Source organism: Pan troglodytes, chromosome 4, assembly GCF_028858775.2.
Source record: "Pan troglodytes isolate AG18354 chromosome 4, NHGRI_mPanTro3-v2.0_pri, whole genome shotgun sequence".
Lineage (NCBI taxonomy): Eukaryota > Metazoa > Chordata > Mammalia > Primates > Hominidae > Pan > Pan troglodytes.
The window spans coordinates 74,078,276-74,089,730 of record NC_072402.2 but is presented as its reverse complement, the minus strand read 5'-3'; the positions used below and the strand labels follow the sequence as shown (position 1 = coordinate 74,089,730).

Sequence of the window (11,455 nt, the reverse complement as noted above, 5' to 3'; positions counted from 1 at the left end):
TTTACCCAGGCTGGAGTGCAATGGCAAGATCTCAGCTCACTGCAACCTCTGCCTCCTGGGTTCAAACGATTCTCATGCCTCAGCCTCCCAAGCAGGTGGGATTACAGGCACCCACCACCACCCCTGGCTAATTTTTGTATTTTTAGTAGAGATAGGGTTTCACTATGTTGGTCAGGCTGGTCTCGAACTCCTGACCTCAAGTAATCCACTGGCCTCGGCCTCCCAAAATGCTGGGATTACAGGCATAAGCCACTGTGCCTGGCCAAAGTCTTTATAATCTTAAAAAGGAGAGGGAGGAAAGAGATAAGTGTAAGAAGGAAGGCATAGCTAATTAATTGGAGGGGGATGGTCTAAGTTCAAGCTTTGAAATGAAACATAGCTGGATCAGCCACTTAGTTGATGTGTGAACTTGGACATTCCCCTAAAGTTACTGAGTCTTAGCCCACATCTTTTAAATTGAGATGGTAATAGTGCCTACTGCACAGGGTTATGTAAGGATTAAAGAAGATAATGCACAGATCCTGGCACTGACAAAATGCTTAATAAATATTGGCTATTATTATAACTCCAGTGCAGACACCCAAGGACTTGGATAGACTGCCAAGAAATCAGTCCTGAGGGGGCCTGTCCTTCAGCCAAACTTCCTCCCTGCCAGCTCCTCTCTTCCAGCCTGGGCTGCTATGCTGCCCACATCCTCCACTCTACTCCTCCAAATAAGTGGCAATCATGACATTTTTAGTATCCAGCTTCACACACAGATCTTTCCAGCAGAGTAACAGAGTATTGACTAAAAATAAAGATGTAAAAGGACCAGGGATAAAGGGAATTGGTAAGGAAATGAGAAAAGAAAAAGGAAGGAGAGCTATGAAGAGATTCCTTCTATCTTTGATCACAGTGCTGGATCATGTATAGGGAATGTGAAGTACAATCAGTATACCATTTCTCCACGGAAGTTACACTGCTAGCAAAATGAATGCTCATCACTTTTCTCCTACCCTGCCTAAATAATTAAATACTGTGGATTACTCTGCAAATTTCTCCATGCCCTAAAACCATGAAAACCGTGTCCTGTAAAAAGCTGGTTTCAGTGGCATTCTAGTCACTGACTCTCTGCTCAGGACTGTACGAAGATAATATTTATCAAGATGACTGACTCAACAATGGTCAAATAACATTCAATATAGTTTTAATGAGAAAAACATGTGATCATATTCTGAGTCGGAAAGTCAGCACCACATCTTTAGCACATATTAACCAGAACATCTTATTTCCTGGCTGTATTAGAACAGACAACTTGCTCTCTCTTAACTCAGAGCTGCAGTTTTCCTTTTACATCTCCATTTGTCTTCTGTGGAATATGGGCCTGAAAGGACAACAGGGTCACTTTTTCCTAAGACAGTATATGTTTTGCAGAGTGTATCTCTGATGCTGGCACCACCCAGAAGCTGGAGACCTAGGTGCCGGGAGTCTGAAGTTCTAACGTTGCATTTCAAACCCCAAAGTTCAGTGGATCTTCATCTTAGTTGCAGAGAAGTCATTATCTTCTTTTTTTTTTTTCCTGGATGCAATAGTTGCCCCCTGCCAGACATGAGAACAAACAGAATGTGTTCTGTCTTTTCCAAGATTGCTTCATCAGCATGTATTTTCCACTTAAAGCTTTTCAGTATTTGACTTACACATTTATGAACACCCCCAAATGGACTGTTAGGGTTTGGTTTAATCCCCAAGAAAAGTGGCATTAAAATAGATCTTTTCCCAGCAATAATAATCTAATTTATGATAAAGTATTCTATTCTCAGTACCTTTGAGACACATGAGAGCTTTTATGTAATAAAAAAGCCATTTATTTCTGAATATTTTAATGCATGTTTCCATTTTTTTCTCATTTTTAATGCAAAGGCCATTGACAGTATTGTAAGAGAATGTCTTTTAAAAGCAACTTTACGGCAAATGTTCCAGTGAAATGGATGGCAGCGTGCATCGTTGCAGAGCTGTATTGCTGAATGGAGCAGGGCAGAGATGTTCTAATTCACATTTATGTGCATAAAAGGGTAACCTCTACAGAGAGAGACAATGTTACTGGGTAAATTGATAAGATATAGTAGACTTGGCTTCAATTTGGGGCTCCATCCTTTGATTTGCTGTACTTACTTAGTTATTGCTGTGTCTCCTATGCCATGTCTGAAATATAGAAGGAACACATGCTGGAGAAGGCTATGACAACTATTGGGGAAAAGAAAGTAAGTCAGAACCTTAGGTGTGAACTGGAAAGACAGGCTATTTTAAAAGGACAGAGAATCAAGGAGCAAACAGAGAGTCTTTGGACAGAAATTAGACTATCTATATACATACATACGTGTGTGTGTGTGTGTGTGTGTATAGTGTGTGTGTGTGTATATATATGTGTATATATATGTGTATATATATGTATATATATGTGTATATATATGTGTGTGTGTGTGTGTGTGTGTGTGTGTGTGTATATATATATTTGCACTCACTGCTGCCTGGACCTCCCAGGCTCTAGCAATCCTCCTGCCTCCTGCTCCCAAGTAGCTGGGACTACAAGTGTGCTCCACCTCTCAGGGCTAATTTAAAAAAATTTTTTTTTGTAGAGACAGGGTCTTACTATGTTGCCCAGGCTGATCGGGAACTCCTGGGCTCAAGCAATCCTCCCACACTGGCCCCTCAAAGTGCTGGGAATACAAGTGTGAGCCACTGGGCCCAGCCTATTTTGATTTTTTAAGCTTTCATTTCCAGAGCTGTTCATTTGGATGGATACCCACCATCTAAAAAGCTACTAGGATAATGGTTGTTGACTGGGAAGGTAGAAGCAGGGTCTGGAAGTGGGAACAGTGTCTGAATCAAAATATACACATCCCTGGTTCTGTGATTTTAAAGCCATCTTGAGAAATCTCAGAAGTGTAATTCTGATACTCTCCCTGATCAAGAGCCACTGCAGTAGTATGAGTATGAGATTTAACCTCAATCATATGTGCTTACAAGAGATACGAAAATGCATATTTGACATGAACAGAACCACACTTCTGAGATAAGAAGCCAACTTTTCATGGATGTCTTACTGATGCTTTTTGATAAAATGCTCTGTGCTTTTTTTTTTTTTTTGAGATGGGGTCTCACTCTGTTGTCCAGGCTGGAGAGCAGTGGCACAATCATGGTTCACTGCAGCCTCAACTTCCCTGGACTCAGGTGATCCTCCCACCTCAGCCTCCCAAGTAGCTGGAGCTACAGGCACACACCACCACACCCAAATAATATTTGTATTTTTTGTAGAGACAGAGTCTCGCCATGTTGCCTGGGCTGGTCTCAAACTCCTGGGCTCAAGAGATCTGCCTGCCTTGGCCTCCCAAAGTCCTAGGATTATAGGCATGAGCTACTGCACCCAGCCACTCTGTGGTTTTAATGGACATTGATAACAGCCCTCTGTAAGACAAAATCATAATCCAAAGTCAGACACTGGATACCTCATAAAAGGGCTGGGTGAAGAGTCTGTAGAGCAGGGATCTCGTTTTAGTTCTGGACAGATGAGCTATTCTGGCCTTGTGGATGTTGCCTAAGCCACTCTAAATATGGTATCTAGGTCTCTCAGCTCCCCTCAAGCAGCTGGAAAAGGGTGAACAAAAATATCAAGAGAAGAGGGAAAGGATAAGTTAGTATCCGGATGATGCAGGGAGAATAAAAGCTAGAAGGAAGGAGTAACACTGGCATTGCCGCCTGCTCAGGGCCAGGCACTGTGTTGAGTACTCACACCATTAGAATGGAGACTTCTAACAGGGAATAAAATGGAGATAAAGGAAAGAAGACTTGGAGAAAAGCCAGAATTAAAAGGGAATCCATTTTACACTTTCTAACCTCCAGATTTCAAAAACTAAAAACGGAACAGGTGTTTTATGACTAGTGAAAGCTAGTACTCACTGTGCCCTTAACTGTACTGTGTTTTACATGCATCAGCTCACTGGATCCTATGAAAAGCCGTATTAGGCAGGCATTATTATTATACTGTGGTGCTGACATAGAAACCAAGCCTTGGAGGTTTAGATAACCTGCTAAATGTTCACTCCTGTTGGGTGATGGTGCTGGGACTTGAAGCTGAGGAGTTCAGGTCTGTTGTGTGGACTCTGCTCTGCTAGTAGCTGAAGGTTACTGGTGTGGACTCTGCTACTGGGCTGCTCAAAATGCTTCAAGGGTTCTGATCTTAGAAAGTCTCTTGGGGGTTTGGGGAGAAGACAAGAGGTTGGGCTGGCTCCCAACCAAAAGCCTTGGAGACACTTTCAAGATAGTCTGGGAGCTGGGACCACAAAGAAGGTAGATGAAAACAGGTAGCTGGGGGCTGAGGATCCACAGCTGGGTGACGGGGTAAGAAATCCTGCTACAATATAGCTACTGGGAGCATGGCCTTGGGAGGTGGACTTCCTGGGTTTGAATCTCACCTTAACCACTTCCTAATGGTGAATTCATGGACACAGATATGAAATGGGCTAATACTAGTAGCTGCCTCAAAGGGCTGTGCAAATTAAATGAGATATATAGAAAGTGCTTAGTAAGTATACATAGTGAGCCCAGCAATAAATATTTGCTGTTATTTCAGTAAATGAGTTTTTGGATGAAGCTCTCAAGTCTTTCTGTCACCCTCATTGCTGCCTGCTTCCTACAAGTATGGTGAATTGGCATGCTTGGAGTGTGTGCTATGTGGACCCACTCGTGAGCAAGCCAGCTTTGCCCTGTGGGAGAAGGAATACATGTCAAAGGAATAATGCTGGCCGGGCGTGGTGGCTCACGCCTGTAATCCCAGCACTTTGGGAGGCCAAGGTGGGTGGATCACGAGGTCAGGAGATCGAGACCATCCTGGCTAACACGGTGAAACCCCGTCTCTACTAAAAAAAAAATACAAAAAATTAGCTGGGCGTGGCGGCAGGTGCCTGTAATCCCAGCTACTCGGGAGGCTGAGGCAAGAGAATGGCGTGAACCCAGGAGGCAGAGCTTGCAGTGAGCCAAGACTGTGCCACTGCACTCCAGCCTGAGCAACAGAGAGAGACTCCGTCTCAAAAAAAAAAAAAAAAGGAATAATGCTATGACTTGTGACTTCTTCGTTGGGACATGAGGGGGTGTTGAGATAATTCACAGCTACTAAGCATCTCCTGAATGCTTGCCAACACAAAATGTTGGGGTCAGCTTGACCTCCCTTTGCCCATGGTGAAGAAAGAGCACCTTTCTCGAGAGGAGGACTCTCCCCCAGGACACCACCCTGTGGGCATGGCATGAATGGTCTGGCATGGCAGGATGGACCAGCAGTGTACCTAAGAATGCCTGTCCCAGGTGGGCTGGAACAGTACTAAGGGTAGAGGCAGGATTGGAGAGCCTCTGCTCATCATGGCCAAAGAGTGGGCTGTCCGCTGCAGGTCGCAGAGGAAGAACCCAGGGAGCTTCTTTGGCCTCCTAAATAGAAACTGCTTCTACTTGCAATTCATTCATCCTTACTGCTCAGTATTTGGAATGGACGTTTAGAAGCCAGAGTACTTGAGGGTGATTTTCCCAGACTTGGTGCATCTCCTAGGAGGTGATCCTGGTTGGAGGTCAGGCCAAAACGACTACTGGGAAGTGAATTCTATCATGACCAGTGGGAGCCAAGGAAGCACTTCAGAATGAGAGCACTCTGTTGTTTTGTGGCATGAGGGAACAGTCAAGTAGGGTTGATTTGGGGCTGGAATTAAAGAGAAAGGAGGTTTGGGACCAGACCTTGTAAGATGGTCTCCCTTTTTTCCTGTTTCTCAATCATAGATTACGTGTTACAAACAGCCTGGACTCTGAGACTTGGAGCAGAGGAAAGCAGGTCCCTGGATATTCCTGGCAAGAACTATAATAACTCACAGAGGAAGAGATTTTGTATCACAACAGGGAGTCTCAAATTAGTCAAAGACTTGGAATGGTTTTCTGATAAATGAAATGTAATCAATTATGGTGACTTCTTTTGGGAATTTTATTGACTTCTTCCTTCCTCCTTGTTTACTTTGGATTGCCACTTGGGTCAAGTGTGAAGTTGTTGATCTTACCCCAACAGCCTGGAATATGTGTGAGCACATCCATGGCCATGACACAGAACACAAATGGCCTGATATAAAATGTGGTGCTAAGTATACCAAATAGCCAAAGAGGTACAAACTGACAGTCATCTTGAGCCAATAGGAAGTGATATTTTATTTTTTATTTTATTTATTTTATTGTATTTTATTTTTTATTTATTTTATTGTATTTTATTTTTTATTTATTTATTTTTTTGGAAGTGATATTTTAAGTGACGGTTTGAAAAAGAATATGGCAGCACTAAATGTTGAAGCAACCACAACTCTCCTTTATGGCTGGTGGGAATGTAAATAAATGAGAGCACTTTAGAAAACTGTTTGGCCATTTCTCCTAAGGTTGAACATGTGAATACCTTATGTTCCAGCAATTCCAGTCCTATGGCGTGTATCTGACAGAAATATATACACGTGCACAAGAGAGATGTACAAGAATGTTCATAGCTACACTATTCAAAAAAGCCAATATATAGACACCTGTTTTGCACAGCTTCAAAATCATCCTGTCCTGATTTTTGCAGGCGTTTGTTTCTTGCAAGTGTAGTCAGTGATGCCTTGCCTGGGGCCTGCACCATATTGATTTCCTGCAGTGCAGCTTCTTTGACTTGGGATTTTCCAGGGCAACTCATGTATGTGCAATCTAGAACAAGAGAATTTTGCTGGTGGCATCATCCTTGACCAATGGGGGGCAGGAGCAGATGGACAATGGACAAATGTTTCCATTGTCCATGTTTCCATGGTAACATGGCTGGTGGTAACATGGCTGGTGTAAATGATCCTATGGCTGATTTGAAGCTACCATTTAACACGTGGCCCACGACATTTCTGAATACTTTATCATTGGTTCTTGTGAGCCAGTATGATCTGGCTCAGCACACCACCTGCTCTAACCAATAGCTGCCATGTGAGAAAGTGGTTCCAGTGTGTCCTGGTCTTGGATTTTTTTTCAAGCGGAGCCAGAAATCTGGATTTGCATGTGAAAACTCCTGATTTTTAAATTGTATCAGCTAGTTCAAATTTTTCAAAATCACTTGACAAACCAAGAAAAAAAAAACCCAACTACATCTGCAAGCTAGATTTAGCCTATAAAATGCCAGTTGTTTTTTTTTTACCTTTGATGTACAGACTAAACCTTTTGAAGAGGGTCTGTCAGCCTCAGTGACGAAGCACAGTTTTTTGCATAGACAGAGTTCAGGACTTAATCTGCATGGCCATATGGTGTGATGAACTCAGTCTTAACTGGGGATTGAGTGACTTGGGTTCTAGTCTCAGTTTTCTATGAAAATTACTTTACTTACCTGGGCCTCAGTTTCCCCATATGCATTAAGATACCTTCTGAAGAAGTTCTTCTCATATCAGAACACCTAGGATTGTATATTGAGCATAAAACTATGTTAGGTGCTTCTTTGGGACTAGACAAACTCCTCAGCGGGGCAGGGAGAATTGAGGGATGCTGGTTGTTGGACAGAGATTCCAGGCTTGTAGGCTGCAGCTGTCTCTCCTTCCACTCCCTTCACTCATAAAAGAGAAGCTGTGGCTTTCCCCAAGCCATCGTTCTAACAATATCCATTTGCCTGCTGGGGAAGTCCAGGCCTGATGCTTTGTGGTCCTCAGGCTTCTTGAGAAAAAGTCCACTATCTTAAAATAAAGCATGATATGGCAGGGAGACTTCAGCCCTGGCGTTTGTTACCCTGGGCTTATGATGTGTCTCTGCCACTTCTTAACTAGGAACTTCATCTTCACTTTTGTCATAGGACTTCCTGCCTCATGGGAATTGTGACAAGAAGCATCCACTGTTTCAAGTGTCTAACATGGCCTCTGGCATATAGTGTGAAATGAACACTAATTACTACCATCCTTGTGATTTATTAAGGCATTCACCTATTGAGAAGTGCTGGGTAGCCAGCAGCCCAAATATTCATTAAAATTTGATCTTATGTCTCCTTGTGTTTAATTTGGTTTAGTTTACTCTGTTATTTTAGAGATTCTGCCAGCATTAATATTTCTGCAAGATCCAGACAGGTCTGGACACAGAGATTCTGATCTAATCCAAATTTGTGGGCTCAGGAATGCTTCTAGCGAGAGATGCTACTATATATTCTGCTGAAGAAGATTCACATACCAGGAAGAAGAATATTTCAACTTTGATTATTTGAAGGGGCAACGAAGTAGTCTAATCTGTGCTATTAATTTGTTTAAAGATAACATGTGCAAGTTCCCTAAAGACAGCATAAGTAACTATATATCAGAGTCTGAGACAAAGGGAAAAATCAGTAATACTGATCTTGTCTTTATTTAAAATTTTGATATTTTGTTCACTCATCATGGATTTTTGCATTAATTTTGATTTATAAAATGTTGCATTTAACTCGTTTTTTTTTCTTTTTTCTTTTTTTTTGAGACAGAGTCTCACTCTATCCCCTAGGCTGGAGTGCAGTGGTGCAATCTTGGCTCACTGCAACCTCTGCTTCCTGGGTTCAAGTGATTCTCATGCTTCAGCCTTCTGAGTAGCTGAGATTACAGACATGCACCCACCATGCATAGCTGATTTTTGTATTTTTAGTAGAGACGGGGTTTCCCATGTTGGCCGAGCGGGTCTTGAACTCCTGACCTCAGGTAATCCGCCCGCCTCGGCCTCCCAAAGTGCTGGGATTACAGGCGTGAGCCACCACACCCGGCCCCTAATTCTCATTTTAATCTTAATGTGCTAAGCAGCTTGATATATGACTAGGCTTCTCTGGGATTCTGTTTCTTTGATTTTAAAATAAAATATAAGTACATTTATACTTTTTGCAAAAGCATTTTTGAATACCTAAATCCTTTCTAAAATTATTACATTAAAATTTCATTTTAATTACTGAAGTTTGGGTGTTTTTTGTTTTGTTTTGTTTTGTTTTTGCATCGCCTATAAGTACAAAGACAATTAGTAAGAGTTTTTGGTTGCAAACAACAGAATTCACTGTAGCTACTTCAATTGTAGTCACTGAACTGTATTGGTTTTTACACAGAGTGCCTAGGAGAGTTGGACAATCAGGCTTGGAGGCTACTGAGCTGGGTAGAATACCTCAATTATTGCTCCAGGAGAGTCTCTGCTGTTACAGCACAGCAGGGGAACTACCACTGGAACCACTACAACCTTTGCCTCTGCAAACTAAGTGTCTCTCTGTCACCCTCATCAGAATTCCTGCACTCCGCACTCTTTCTTCCACAAGGCTCTCCTACAATCAAAGTCTGGCATGGTCTATCTGAGGAGGCCAGGGCCATGCTTGTGTCCAGCTATAGACAACTTAGGAAAGTGAGTTTCTGGCTTCTTCCTGGAGAAGTGGGATTCATAAATCTGGAAATCTTCAAACCAGGGAAGGGTACTGAGAAAGTGCTGGCAGCTGGATGACTAGGGTTCATATGAGTACATTTTTTTCTGGATAACTTTGCAGGGTCCCACATATAATTGTGCAAGTGGTACAATATATACAGGCCCCATTGTAGTGGGGTGGTTTCTGCCAGCTCAGGCAGCATCATGGGCATGTGTGCAAATATGAGGACAAGGGACTGAATGTACACGTGGAGAATCACTCTCCTCTTCCCTGAAATCACATTCATACTTCAAGCCACCCCTTTCCCCTGCCCCTCCTGGGAGAAAGGTTGGAAGCAAAAGTGTTTGTGAAGATTCAGGCTGAGATACTTACTTCTGGTGTCCCCATCGCTCACTTGAACCCATAGATATCCCCCATTTCCTTACCGTAATCTGCTAATAACGTGACTGTCCTGCCCCACGGGATGCTCTCTGGTCTCATTAAGTCTGAAAATGCTTGGGAAATGCATCTGCCAAGGACTACAGCCAACTGTCATTATTATCATCTGCTTACAGACACTCTCCCAGGCAGCAAAATATTTTCAAGCTCTAAAATCCCAGCCCTAGCCCGTCCCTTTATTTTCATCTTACCTAGCCTGCGTAGATTATCTGAAGGACACACAGACTCAAAATCAATGTCCCATCTGTCTCTTGTTTACAGCTTATCAGGTGCCCAGGGCACCAACACAAGGAGGTGTGTTGTGAAATGAAACAGTGAAATCCCTGGGAGCATTTCCTCTTCTGAACTGATTTAACTTTAGCTCTCTGAAGCTTTCTCCTCCTTTGGCTTCTGAGAATGGTGTGCTGGTCTGAGAAGCAAGAACTTTTCATTGGCATAGCTACGAATAGTGACTAATATGGACTTCTTGTGCCTTGCTCCAGTTTGAAATTTATAGGGATGGCTGCCTCATTGCATGTGTGTGTGTGTGTCTGTGTGTGTGTGTTTGTGTGTAATTGCTTTGCTCCTTCTTTTGCATGTGAGTAGATCGATCTTAAGGATCAGGACTCATCTCTGTCTCCCCACAACAATGCCTCCAAAAGGGGAGGGGGTTCATGAATGTTTCAAAAATAACTTATATTTTTTATGCATGAATCTTCTTTGCTCCTTCCTTCCTTTCTTCCTTCCTTCCTTCCTTCTTTCCTTCCTTCCTTTCTCTTCCCTCTCTCCAATCTGTTTCCTCTTTGTCTCCCTTTGCCTCATCCATGCCCCATTCTTTCTCTCCCAACTCCAGGATTGTGTGACTTTTTTCTCTGACCTTTTATCCTCACTGCTTCTTTGGCTATAATTTGAATCTGGGTCACTAGAATAAGCGTGTCCTTCCTTTCTCTGTAGACTATACAGGTTGACTGCTTTGTAGATTTTGGCATTTTGTAGGACATCATATGAATGCAATTTTTCTGGATAACTTAGCAGGGGCCCATATATAGTTGTGCAAATTGTACACTGCACACAGACCTCTGCCGAGTGAGCAAATGGGGCAAAACTCTAACCCATGCTACTGTCCCCAAGCTGTGTATCCTGGGCAAGTGCTACATCCACTGAAGGAAAGGTCATGCTTTTGTAATTTGGTGACTAATGCTCAGTCCTAGCAACCAATTATGCACACACAAATAGGCACTGCATAATTGTTTACCACACCACATTCCCTCCAGTCATCTGAATTTACATACTCTCAAAACTCACATGGCTTCCAGCAGTGCACATCCCCACATTTCCTTCCAAGGCAAGTTGGTGTTTGAAAATCACACTGCCATGATTTCACCCCATCACATTTCATCTTATGTGAGTTGGTTTTTCTACAGAAACGATGTAACAAGCAGTGATTATATCCTAAGGGTGACATCACAATCACCTATTTAAGCTATTATACTGTTGAAAATTGTTTATTGCAAAGGAAAGAAATAAGAAAACCCTATTTTTCTATATTACTATTTAAACAATCATAAAAACAATAATCCTAAGTGAGATGTTATTTTGGAAAGATTACATAATTTGAAAGAGGCT

General features: G+C 42.4%; 1 long non-coding RNA gene across 2 annotated transcripts; it reads right to left on the bottom strand.

Moving 5' to 3' along the window:
• Positions 1–1,171: 1,171 nt before the first annotated feature.
• On the bottom strand, positions 1,172–11,232 carry LOC104006469 (uncharacterized). 2 transcript variants are annotated; one of them, XR_001717597.4, is made up of 5 exons: positions 11,135–11,232; positions 7,397–7,462; positions 3,486–3,624; positions 2,152–2,223; positions 1,210–1,578 (listed from the first exon to the last, which is right to left on the bottom strand). It is a non-coding gene; the product is annotated as an uncharacterized LOC104006469 (long non-coding RNA). The 2 variants fall into 2 exon arrangements; XR_001717596.4 differs by lacking the exon at positions 2,152–2,223 and having other exon boundaries at positions 1,172–1,578.
• Positions 11,233–11,455: the final 223 nt, after the last annotated feature.